This window comes from Nyctereutes procyonoides, unplaced genomic scaffold (genome assembly GCF_905146905.1).
Source record: "Nyctereutes procyonoides isolate TBG_1078 unplaced genomic scaffold, NYPRO_anot_genome, whole genome shotgun sequence".
In the NCBI taxonomy this organism is placed as follows: Eukaryota; Metazoa; Chordata; class Mammalia; order Carnivora; family Canidae; genus Nyctereutes; species Nyctereutes procyonoides.
This window is the reverse complement of record NW_026575120.1, coordinates 12,709,119-12,722,923: the sequence shown is the minus strand read 5'-3', so window position 1 is coordinate 12,722,923 and position 13,805 is coordinate 12,709,119.

Genomic DNA, 13,805 nt, shown 5'->3' with positions numbered 1-13,805 from the left:
CATGACCACGATACAACCACCAAAATAGGTAGTTAACATTAGTACGGTAGTATCAATTAATCTTCAGAACTCACTCAAGTTTTGCCAGAAAAAGGATTAAGTTTAAAATTGTGTATTTGTCCTACAAACGGTAGGACAATGACGATGTTAACTTTGAATACTTGATAAAGGCATTTTCTGCCAGATTTCTCTGCTACATTTTTCAAATTCTAAGTATTGTGGAGGGAGCTACTTAGAATATATAAATGTTCTGCTCTTCGTAAACTTTCAATTTGTTTATTTAAAAAAATATCGTGAATTCATGGTTCTCCATTTTAATCAAGGTGTTATTTATTACAATTGTTTATTTTGATGCTTAAACTGTCCTCATTTGACCAATGAAAGCCTCTTCAAGCTGATTTCTCTGTACTATTGGAAGGAAGTACCAATCATGTTTTTGAGCACTCTTATACTTTCTGGTACAAAATGTTCCAAACTTACATGTTCCCTGTGCAAAACCCAGAATCGGCCAATTTTCCGGTAAACACTGGTTCTATTCATGGGAGAAAGCACTTAAACAACATCACCCCGGTATGAAGTGTGCCTATTGCTATGCACAGTTACACGGATATGCATATATATTAGAAGTATGCATGTATGATATATACACACCCATTTTCATCTATATGTATTACTACACTTGTATATGTATTGACACGATGAGCTCGCATCAATATCTCTAATTTCTACTTACTATCACAGGTTTGTTTGAGGTTTTTTTCCCCCCTTTCCAGATTAGTAACTCCTTTCTTCCATCTCTAATTATCCTTAATCTATTTGTGTACCTCCTTAAGTGTGAGTCTCCAGTGGCCACAGCTGCCTCCTCTGCTTCCCAAGATGATCTCTTCAGTCCTCCTAAGCTCTGATGCCTCTGGCAGGCCACTGTCAAGTTCCCATCATCTAGGAATTCTTCTCATGCTGTTTAGTCTCCAACACCTTCTCTGTTTGGCACTGCCCTCTCTCTGTGTGAGCTCTCTCCCACTTATCTGATACACAGTCATCCCAAGTCACCTCCAAGCCCATGACTCACCATCCCCCTTGGTTGTCACCTTCCTCACCTCCTCATTTTCCTTGGCTCCAGACATCCCATACACTCTGGCCCTTCTGTAGGGATATTCTCACCCTACTCGGTGTTCTACAACTCGTGCCGGGCTACCTTTAAGACAGACACCCTCCACTTCACACATAGACTCTGATACCCTCTCTGGCCCATCAGGGCTACTGGCACCCTGACTCAGAGTAAATGGCTTTGAGGTGGAACTGTTCACAGAGAGGAGGCATGGTGGTTGGAATAATGGCCACTCAAAGATATCCCTGGAAAGCATAAACATGATTCCACACTTCCCAAAAGAGATTTTATGATGTGATTAAGATTAAGAGCCTTGAGATGGGAGAGTGGCTTGGGTTATCTGTGGATCCAATCCAATCACAGAAGTGTTTAAAATCAGTGAACCTTTCTCAGCTAATATCAGAGCCTGCAGGAGTGTACCTATAGAAGAATCAGCAGGGAGATGCAACCTTGCTGATTTAGAAGAGGGAAGAAAAGACCACAAGCCAAGGAATGTGGATGGTCTCTAGAAGGTGGAAGAGGCAAAGAACTAGATTCTTCTCTAAGCCTTCAGAAGGGAATGCAGAGCGCAGTCCTGCCAAGGCCTGCAAGAATAGTGTTGGACTTCTATCCTTCTGAACTCTAGGGTTATCAATTCAGGTTGTTTTAGGCCATGAAATGTTTGTTAACTCATTACAGTAGCAATCGGAAACTAGTACAGAAGGGGAAGGAAGGAGAGGGGATAGGAAAAGCTAAATATACTTCTTCTATTGAAGTAAAATATTCAGAATATAAAATTTACCATTTTAACTAATTTTTTATTTTTTTAACTAATTTTTTAAAGATCTATTTATTATTTGACAAAGAGAGAGAGAGTGAGCATGCGAGTGGAGGTGGGTGGGTTGGGAGGCAGAGCTCTAGGGAGATAGAGATCCTCAAGCAGACTCCTTGTTGAACATGGAACATGATACCAGGCTCCAACTCTGAGATCCTGACCTGAGCTGAAATCAAGAGTCGGTCGCTCAACTGACTGAGCCACCCTGCCCCCCCCGCCCCGCATTTTAACTATTCTTAAGTGTATAGTTCAGAGGCATTAAGTATATTGATACTGTTATGCCATCCTCATTACTACTCCTCTCCAAAATGTTTTCATCATCTCAAACTGAAACTCTGTACTCATTAAACAAAAGCTCCCCATTGCTTCATCCCTCCAGTCCCTGGCAACGATTCTATTTTCTGTCTCTGTGAATTTGATTACTTAGGAAGCTCACATTAATGGAATCCTACAGTATTTGTCCTGTTGTTTGTGGCTTATTGTACTTTACATGATGTTGTCTAGGTCCATCCACATAATAGCATACAACACAATTTTGCTCCTTTTGTGGCTGAATAGTATTCTATTGTATGCATAGCCACATTTTGTATTTCCATTCATCTGTTACTGGGCATTTGGGTTATTTTTACCTTTAGTTCACATTATTGTGAACAGTCCTGATATGGGCATGGTTTACAAATATTCGAGTCTCTGCTTTCAATTATTTTGGATGTATACCCACAAGTGAAAACACTGATCATAGGTAATTCTTCTTTTTTTTTTTTTGAGGAAACACCATAGTATTTTCCATAGCAGCTGCATCATACATTTACTTTTTATTCTATCAAGTAAATTGTAGAGGAGTAAATAAAGCAAAGCCTGGATAGTTTATAATAAAAACTAGCCACCATCTGAGCCATATTTCAACACCTTTTGGTAAGTTTCTTCCTGGAATTTGATTATATATTCCTATATCCTATGTTTCGGCTGCAATTTCTTGATGTTTTAAGTTTATATATTATTCATTGAGTTCCTTGTATGGAAAATAGGAAATTTTGCCCTTATAATTTCCCCAAACAGTACACATGCATAGACACAATGTTTCCATACTTCCTGTGTACATTTATCACAAATTACTTTTAACTCTAAAATTAGTATTTTTTATTAATATAGACGCATTTAATATTATCCATAGCTAAGCTAAACAGTCTTATATGATAATATCTCCCTTACTGAGGAACTCGGTCTCTCCACCTCATTCAATACTACCCAAAAATCTTTTGGCTTGCTTAGCTATGCACATAGCTACCACCAGTTCAATCCTTGAAAAAGCCTTGTAAACCCTTCTGGCAATTTAAGCAAACATACCAGAAGGTCTACTAAGTTCACTGCCCACCCCTACACATCAGCCCCTCATCCCTCATGGGGTTATCCCTGTTCATCTGATCCACTGCATTTTGCAGTGACTGTATAGCTATAGCCCTGGAATCCCCTTGTACCAGTTTTCCAGGAAATCCTCCTCTCTCTACTTGATTGGTATTTTCTCTTTCCTAGATCCTAGGCTTCATCTTTTTTGTTTTACTTTTCTGTTATAGCCTAGGAAAATCTCCAGTAGTTTCTATAAAAGGAAACACAAGAGGTTGATTTTTTTGACAACTGAAATATTTTAAAATGTCTTTATTTCCCCATCACACTTAAATTACTTTTTTTTTTTTTTTTTTTTGTCTTTGACTAGGTATCCTTCCCCCTGAGAGTTTCAAAGACACTTCTTTACTGTCTTCCAGCTTGTAACATTGCTGGTGAGAGGTCAAATGCTATTCAGATTGTGGCTTTTCTCTTTTTAAACAAAAACTGTTTATTCTCTGAGTGCATGTGTGCATGTTTGTGTGCTTGTTTGTGTGTGTTTGTACTATTTTTTTTGTGGGCTTTCCAATTCTGAAATCTGTTATTGGATTTTTTTCGATAATTTCTCCTCTTTATCTCCTCTTTTCTCTGTATCTGAAGCTCTTACTATTTGATTGTAGACTCCCTGGATTAAAACACTAAATTTCTGTATGTGTTCTGTTTTGGATGTCTGCAAGATCTTAAAAGCTTCACTTTTCAATGGTTCTCGTGCACTTCTCATGTCTGCTAATATAATTTTAATTTCAAGAGTTTTCTAAAAAAAATTTTAAAGCACACAACAGATGTTTTGTTTCATGAATGCATTTTCTTTTCAAACATTTTACAGGATATTAGTGGTTTGTGTTTGTATTTATTACTATGGCTACTAATAGCTGTGGTGGTATTATCACTTTCTCTTGTTCCTTGCAATCCCGCACCCATCACAAGAAAGTTTCCACATTATCCCACTTTTGCCATGCCAGCCACCACTCAGCAACCAGCTTCTCGTATTTTTTCTTTGGCCTCTTCTCCCTGTGCTTGTTAACCTTTTACTGTCATTTTAGAGGGTTTTAGGAGGGAGTAGAAATAAGAATATGCTTTCAATTCTCCATTTTTAACTTGAAAACAGAAAAAAAAATGGTACCTTGTAATTTTACTCCTGAAATGTATAGGGCTCTCTGTCCATCTGGTAGTTAAGAGAGTTCACCAGGATGTGTCTACTCATAAATGAGTTTCATTACATTTAGCAGGTGGTGGCCAGGAAGGGCCTCTGTTCTGAATTTCTTTTCTTTCTTCAGTTCAGGAAAAAAAATTCCTGCATTTTTGTTATTTTTTTTCTTCTTTCCATTCTGTCTATCCTCTTCTAGATTTCTCACTAGATGAATGATTAACATCACTTCTGTAGTAATTTCTTTTCCTAACCCTGGAAGTTTCCCTGAATTTATCTTTCATATCATTAACTTGATCTTTAATTATGTCCATTTTATTATGGATAGATATTTGTATTTCTTATTTGAACTTTGGACTTACGTTAAATTCCCCTGTTAACAAAAGAAACACATTCTCATTGTGAAGAAGTTGGAGAACATACTGAAAAGAATTTTAATTAATGTAAGCATTCATGCATTTTATTTATTTTATATTTTTACAAAATAGAATCACGCAAACTAGTCTTTCTAACCTTTTCTCATTTAGCAATGTAACATTGTCATTCTTTCTCATAAATATATGTATTGTTACTTACATTGCAATTCTTAATAGCTATGTATTATATTTTTTGCTTAAATGCACCCTACTGCATTTTTTCCTTTCCTATTAAGAGGTATTAAGATTGTTCTAATTTTTTTCTCTATCGTTAATATATGATAATGCATATACTCATAAATAATTTTTCAGAGCTTCCCAAATCCTGTCCCTAAAATCTTTTTATATTATATTGCTAGATCACTCTCCAGAAAGGTTAGACCAATTTACATTCTTATCTATAGTGCCTTTTCCTCCATATCCTTTTTGATTTCTCCAATCAGTTGGGGGTGAGGGGCACAAGCAATTCATTCTTGTTTCAATTTGAATTTTTATAACTACGAGCATTAGCATTCTTTTCAAATATTTATAAGTCATTTATATTACTTCTGTTGTGAATTACCTCTTCATGCTCTTCATGTTATTTTCTCGTTTTTCATCCAATTTTCTTAATTAAATTCTTCAATTACTAAACCTAGACATTTTCTTTGCAACTGATGAAACAATGCATATGCAAATATGTATAAATTATAAAGTTCTTCCTTTCTCCTTTCATCTCCTCATTCCTCTCCCAACCCAGAGTGTTACCTTCCACAGCATGTTTCGTACCACATACACATCACATGTGTAGAGATGTTTGTTCTCACCAAACAAGACTCTTCAATGTGCTTCACTTTTAGTTCGAAAAAACAAGCATACAGAATAGTCCAAAGTAGTAACATAACATCATCTAAATACTACTTCCCATCATTAACAAATATTAACATTTGGTTTGTTTTCTTGTCTTAAAGAAATAATGTTGAAGGTATCATCAGTAGTAGAGTTAATCCTATGACCTAGTTGCTGTCATGACTCTGCTGTGAATCCTTCCATTTTAGTTCTTACATTTTACATATATGTCAAAAACTAACTAAAAAAAAAACACATGAAATTTTTCCTACATATGTATGTATCCATAAAAGTACATTGGGTTGTTTGGGTTGTTTTTTTTTTAAACCCATTATTTGCCAAGTTGTATTTTTACTCGACATTTTTATTTTTGAGAACTGTACAGAGACACAGACAGACCCACACTCACAATCCCGTTCCATTTAGCTTGTTTTTATGGCATCAAACAGTATTTTATTATGCTAATATGCCAAAATACATTTATTCAATTACTGATAGAAATTTAGATTGCTAGTAGAAATCACTATTATTAACAAACCAGCAGTGAGAAACTTGATACGTGTCTTTCCATATATAAATGAAAATACTTCATAGAGTTATGTTCCTAAAGGTGAAATGCTGAGCCATAGCATGTGGGCATTTCTTATTTTTACTAGGTAATGCCAAATTAACCTCATAAGCAAGTCCTTTCTTTTTCTAAGTAGGTCCAGTTTCCTCATATTCTTGTCGAATCTTGGCCTTGCCATAATTTCTATTAGCTGAGCATAAAGTGATATTGATAATATTTATTTGTTTTGTCTAATTTAAAATTTTAATAGTTTTTCATGTTTGCTGCACTTTGCTTTTGTCACTTAACATTGTAAAATAATAATAACTAACCACATGCTAATTTAAATAGCTATTATAAAGTTTATTTAATAGAGTTTAGACTGATTGAAACATCCATCCTCAAAGATAATTTCCTCTGCATCCTTGTCAAAACTGGGTATTGAATCTCTTCTTAATAATTGCCAGTTTGGGGCAGCCTGGATGGCTCAGCAGTTTAGTGCCGCCTTCAGCCCAGGGTGTGATCCTGGAGACCCAGGATCGAGTCCCACGTTGGGCTCCAGCATGGAGCCTGTTTCTCCCTCTGCTTGTGTCTCTGCCTCTCTCTCTCTCTCTCTCTCTCTCTCTCTCTCTCTGTGTGTGTGTGTCTCTCATAAGTAAATAAAAAAAATAAATCTTTAAAAAATAATAATAGCCAATTTGATGATGAAACTTTAGCGTGCATTTTCTAGTATGCATATTAGTGATGCTGAATATACTGTTCTATATTTACTATTTTAATTCTATCTTCTATGAATTGCCAACCTTGTGTTATTTTTCTACCTTTCTGTGCAGGCTGCTTGCCTTTCTCTGATAAAATTATAGGAGTTCCTTTTATTATTTTATTATTATTAATTCTTAGCCACTTAATGTATTGAAAATTGTGTTATTTTCTGTTTATTCTGAATATGTATCCTTCCCATTCCAAAAATATGATGGATATTAAATATGTCTGTATTTTTGTTTATAATGGCTGTATCTCCTATGTTGCATAGAAATGTGTTTTCCACCCAAGATTATTCATACAGAATTTTTCTTTAGCAGATGTGCCTTATTTAAAATTACAATAATTGGGATCCCTGGGTGCTCAGTAGTTTAGCACCTGCTTTTGGCCCAGGGCATGATCCTGGAATCCCAGGATTGAGTCCCACATCAAGCTCCATGGAGCCTGCTTTTCCCTCTGCCTAAGTCTCTGCCTCTCTTTCTGTGTTTCTCATGAATAAATAAATAAAATCTTAAAAAATAATAAAATAAATAAAATTACAATAATAGATAGAGCTAGAATTTGTCTTATGATGGAAGGTAAAGTCTTGGATTTATTTTCTTTCATATGGCTAGATGGTTATTACATTATTTATTAAACAGATACATAATTTCCATTATTTTCACATTTCATGGAAATGTCACTGTAACACAAGTTAAGCTCCCACATATAATATATATAGTATGTATAATATAAAGATACACATAATATGTAATATTGTATATATAATGGAATATTACTCTGTCATAAAAAAGAATGAGATCTTTCCATTTGCAACAAAATGGATAGAACTTGAGGATATAATGCTCAGTGAAATAAGTCAGAGAGACAAAGACAAATACTATATGATATGATTTCACTCATATGTGGAATTTAAGACACAAGACAAATGAACAAGTAAGGAAAAATAAAGACAAACAAAGAAAGACTCTTAAACATAGGGAGCAAAATGGCAGTTGCCAGAGGGGAGGTGGATGGAGGATGGGTGAATTAGGTGATGGGGATTAAGAAGTGCACTAATGATGATACCGAGTAATGTATAGAATTGTTGAATCATTATATTGTATACCTGAAACTAATATAACACTGTACCTTAATTATACTTTGATAAAATAACTATTAAATTAAGATAGCTTTTACTCCAGAGCGGTGAGCACCCTGTACTACAAGACTGGGCATTCTCTCTTTACATTTCCAGTGTAAGATTTGGAATCAGCTCCACTTTCCTTCCAGGCTCCAAGGCCCTTACCAGGGCCTTGTCACAAAGATAGTTAACACTTTTTTTAGAAAGGAAGATAAAAGCAGTGACAAAGATGACTGGGGTAACAGAGGTGAGGTCTCACCCTCCTAGCAGACTGAATATAGTTCTGTAGTGTCGTCACCCTATTTTCTCTTGTACTTTGCATAGGATAACTCAAGATATTGAATATTTGAGTTTTCCCTGTCTTTTTCCCCATTGCTAATCTGATATTTTAGAATAAGTTTTGTGATTCTTTACCAAACCAGTCCAAGTCATCGTATATAGCTTGTTTTTTTTTTTTTCTTTTAATTTTCCAAAATCCTAAGCCTACTTATTTTACCCAGGTTAGGAGGTACTAACTGGCTTTCCTACATCCTCCTCCTCCTCTTTGCTTTTCATATATATATAATTATGTGTATATGTCATATACAAATATATAATCTTAAGAGTTTAACCTTACATTACTCACGGAAGCCAATTAAGCAATCTCTGTAAGGGTACTGTCTGATGCTAAAGCTTGAAGTCTAAGGGGCAATTGAATATAAAGTGCTGAAGATCAGGAGCAAGCTGGAACCCACAAGCATAAGCAAGGACCTGTAAGAAAGAACTGGAACTTGAGTCAGTTTATGTTGCCTTTGTGGTGAATAGCCTGTGGAAGCCAGAGCTCTTCTCAGGGACCTGCAAATCTCTCAGGAATCTCTCTTGTGGCTCACTGTAACAAGAAACATATAGGAAAGAGAATTTTGGGAAGTGTAGTTCAGCCTAGAGAAGCTGACACATCACAAAGCCGCCACAAATGGAGACAGAGGAAGTCACATTGTCCTTTGAAACAGAAATCCTTTTCATTACCTATGCAAAGATCCAGGATATATGTTAGATTGGGGGAAAGATTTTATTTTTTTTAAAGATTTTATTTTTTTATTCATGAGAGACACAGAGAGAAAAGCAGAGACATAGGCAGATGTGGGACTCAATCCCAGGACCCTGGATTCACTCCCTGAGCCAAATGCAGACATTCAACCACTGAGCCCTCAGGTGGTTTTTTTTCTGGGAAAAGATTTTAATCAATCAAATACATATATGTCTGTTTCTTAGGTGAGGTTCTCTTGAAAGCAGACCCTGAATGAATGACACAAAGATTCATTTGCAAGTAATTTATTAAAGAATAGCTGCTAGGAAGAAAAAAACAAAACAAAATATGAATGGAGTGAGAGGTGGGATGGGGAACCCGAAGATGCCAAGCTGGAGTGCAGTCTGACTGGCCAGCAGTGCGAGTGGCACTCTGAAGCATAAGATAACACCCCAGAATTATTTGTCCTGCCTAGAGGCAAAGGCTTTGGGCTTTAGTACACACTATGGAACAGGGGAGGGAAGGGACACATGCTCACAGCCTCTTCTCTATCTCCTTTCCTGCACAGCGGCCAGGTGTCTAGGTGTCTCAGGTGAGTGATTATCAGCACAGCAAACAAAATTGGGAAGATGGGCTCTACAGAACCAGTAAAAAGATGGAGAGTATCTGCACAGGACGATACTCCAGAGATTCCATTTCATGTAAATTAACACTCTCCTATTTGACTCCAAAGCCAACATCCTGTTTTCTCTCTATGGTTCTTCACTCTTTGCTAGAAGTTTAAGTTAATGAATGCAAGAAAATCTAATACCTCTCGCTTCAACAAGACCAGCACTTTGTAAAAAAAAAAAGACAATTACCCACACAGACACAGATACATATATAACAGATTTCCTTAAAACTTTAGCATTTAATAAATACTCTGCTTGCTTTCCAATTTTTTTTAAATGTCAATTTCTTGGAGGCAAAAAAATACTTTGAGCAGTTTTTATTAATATTGTGTCATGCTTTATGCCTTAGAGAGTGCTAGTCCATTTAGTTGTCCATGGCAAATTAATTTATGATGAAGTAGTGAAAAAAAAATGCTCAGGCTGAAGATAATAGTCTATTTTTAGATCAGGGAATCAGTGCTGAGGTATAAAAGATACTTATTGTAATGTTTTAATGGACTAAGCATACCTAAACTTTGATCAGATTTTTAAAATTATAATTAAGATAAGACAGGGGAGGAATCTAGAAACTACATCGGAGTTGCAAAAGAGATAACAAGGCACTGTGATATGTTATTTTTCAGGTAGTCATGACTAAAGAAGTCATGAGATCCTTGAAATTAGGTCCTAGAAAATGTGCCAAGCTTAGCCCTCAGGAAAATTCATCCAAAAATTGGTTTGCAAATGAAGAAAGAATCAGGTGTTTATCATATTGACTTCTAAGGAATAAGTTTTATGATACTAACACCATCTTTCCTACAAGAATCTCAAAGCCTGCAAATGTTTTACATTAAAAGCATTAAGTCCATGGTGATGCTGAGTGTTAGGGGTAGAAATGGCTTCTGTGGCAAAGCCATCCTGTGTGTCAGAAGGCTGGAAGTCTGGGAGAAGGATGAGTTTTAACACTACGAGCTTGCTCAGTGCCTAAAATTCTCACCACCGAAGTTACCCATGTAGGTTTACATGAAGCCTTAGCAGATAAACATTGTCTCTTATCCAGATACAAATGTGTGTATTTGGGAATTTCAACACATAGGCATATTAAGCCCCCAAAGAAGGATGGAACCCATAACAGAAAACATGTTGATGGAAGCAGAAGAAGGAGAAAATCTAGAGCCTCAAGAATCAGCAGAGAAATTAGAACCAGACAGTGCTTTGAAGATTGTGTGTCTACACAGAAATGGATATCATGAAGATGTTAGGTGGTTCAGCACCTAACCTGGAAAGAGAATCTGAAAGCAAAGGTGGGCAAAGCTCGGTAGAGCTCAGACATGGAGCTATAGGCTAACATCCTACCTCTTCCACCTACCTAATTAATTAAACTTCTCTTAACCTCAATACTCTGATCTTAACACCAGTGTAGTCATATATCATCTCAAGATGACGGTCAAAATTAAATAAGATAATACGCAAAATGCTTCACATAGTGTCATGTTGAGCACCTACTATGCCTAACAAGTGATACACAATTTTGCCTGTCGATGGTCTGATCTGCCTTTTCACAAACATCACTGGTTTCCATTGCCAAGGGTAGCTTTTCTACCATTTCTATGTTTCAGGTGGGCTCTCTAGGCTGGACTGGCCTGAGCTCATCTCCAGAGAAGAAAATATGCCATATATAAGGGACATAATGTCTAGCAGACCTGAGGATGAGGAATGGACATTTGGAAAGACAATTTTAAATATGAATTTCATCTTAGGGAGAATGGTAAAGATGAAATGATTACTTTTACAACATTTTACCATGTGTGGGACACCACAGTAGGCACTTGGATTTGATATTCATCACAACCTTGCAGTATAGGTTCTATTACCTTCCTCTTACAGGTCAAAAAAAAAAAAAATCAAGGCTCTGAGTTTATAAACTTATGGGTGGCAGATCTGGAAAAATAACTATGAAAATACACACCAGTGAAAGCAATGCAAATATAAAACAGTTTTTCAAAGAAAGCATTCAGTGGTGCCCAGCAAATGTTGCTGTGACTTTCTTTGTATAAGCAATTCTGAATCCTTTGGAGTTTGCAGAAAAAGTAACATAACATTTTTGCCAGATTCCTGAATTGTTAGAGTTTGACAGGACAAGATGTTAAATTCTATGCTGCAATAAAGGGAGCTCTGCACTTGCTTGGAAAGTTGCTATGTAACTTCCCCCCTGGTGATTCTGATATGAGCACCATCTTGGGGGAGTGCTTGCCACCTGTACTCTACTTGGAGCAAGCCACCGACAATGACAACAACAAATTATACTGCTCCTGATGGCTTGGGGAGATAAGCTAGACATACATTAGCTGGGATAGAGGATAGTTCACTCTGAGCAAGTCTTGTATTGGGCCACAGCAAGAGGAACCGTCAAGAAGGAACTACAATTTCATATACTGAAATTCTTTAATGGTTGAATAAATTACGTAAGAAAGCTATGTAGCACTAGAAGGTCTTATGAGCTATGCTTGAAAAGTCCATAGTAAATTATACTGGGTGAATAAAATTAGGCTTCCCTACTGCTGAGGGACCTGATGATTGTTTTTTTAGGTGTATAGAGTCTGATGCATGAGAAATGAGGTAACCACATGAGGACTACCTGTAGGAACTTGGCACTGTTAGATGGCATTGCTTTGGGGGAGAACAGTCATCACTGCAGACAGAAAAGCTGATGCTTCTGTTGCCACTGGGATTTCTGTACACCAGAAAACCCTTTGAGCAACCTGCTCATGAACACATTAAACATAATTCAGTTTCATTTGTTTATTCACTTATAACTAGATCAAGCATTTTTTTTTCTCTCATTGGCACTGTGCTACGTAGGAGCTGAGGCTACCTTCAAATAGCCAGTAGCCAAAAGAGGGTAAGATGACAAAGGTAAACTGTTATACAAACTTCTATGAATTTTATGATAAAATAAGCAGGGGCTATGAGAACAAATAGCAATGTAGTGTAATGAAAAATTATTTAAAATTTAGAAATAAGACAGAAAGGCGAGTGGCTTGCCCAACTAGGAACGTTTCAAATGCACACTGGAATGCTGTTTAACAAGGATTATATATAATTTTCTATGGAAATGTACCTCTGTTTGACTTTACTATTTATTCCTAGGGACTCAAACTCTGTGAAGTGACATGTGAACTTGTATGTTTCCATGTGGGAGAGATGTTAACTCTGAAGTTGGAGCAATCTTATTTCAAAATGAGCCTTTCCTGGTGGGCTACGAATACTATTTCTAAAAATGCTGTTCGAACTACCTTTGCAACTTCCTAATTTTCTCGCTAACAAAGGAATTGAATAAAATCTTTGATGCATGCTCAGTCAACATTGGTTGCAAATGTCCATCTTCTCATGATATCCTCGCATTGCAGACATAGAGAGCTCTGACTCATCATCTTCTTATAAAGGCACCTGTCTTGCTATAGGGTCTGCCCCCTGTGACTGTGTAAACCTGATTGCTCCCAAAGGCCATACCTCCAAATACCATCAATCACTTTGGGGGATTAAGACTCCAACATGGAAATTTTGAGAGGCACACAAACATTCAGCACACAATAATGGCATCGACATTGATCAGTCAAGTTTTGCAGGATATGGTCAGAGAGGATACAGCAGCTGATAAAAACTGACCTGGTATAGAGATGGCATAATGCAGTTGAAAGAGCTGTGGAGTCAGGCAGATATGAATTTGAATCTTGTGTTCAGGATTTACTAGCTGTTAATTCAACTGCTCAGTGCTTTAATCTCCTCATTAGTTACATAGAGCTGATTCTAGTGACATTCTCAGGGGGATTTTGACTATTATAAAATAACATTGAAACACCTAGCACAGTACCGAGTACTCAATGCTTAGTGCTTACTTCCTTTCCAAGTCACTAATTGCTACTATTTCGGGAATTCCCAAAGAAAATCAAACCTGGGAGCTTAATTCCACACTCTCAGTCCCTGCATCTCTCATCCCTGACATTCTAGATCGTAATAA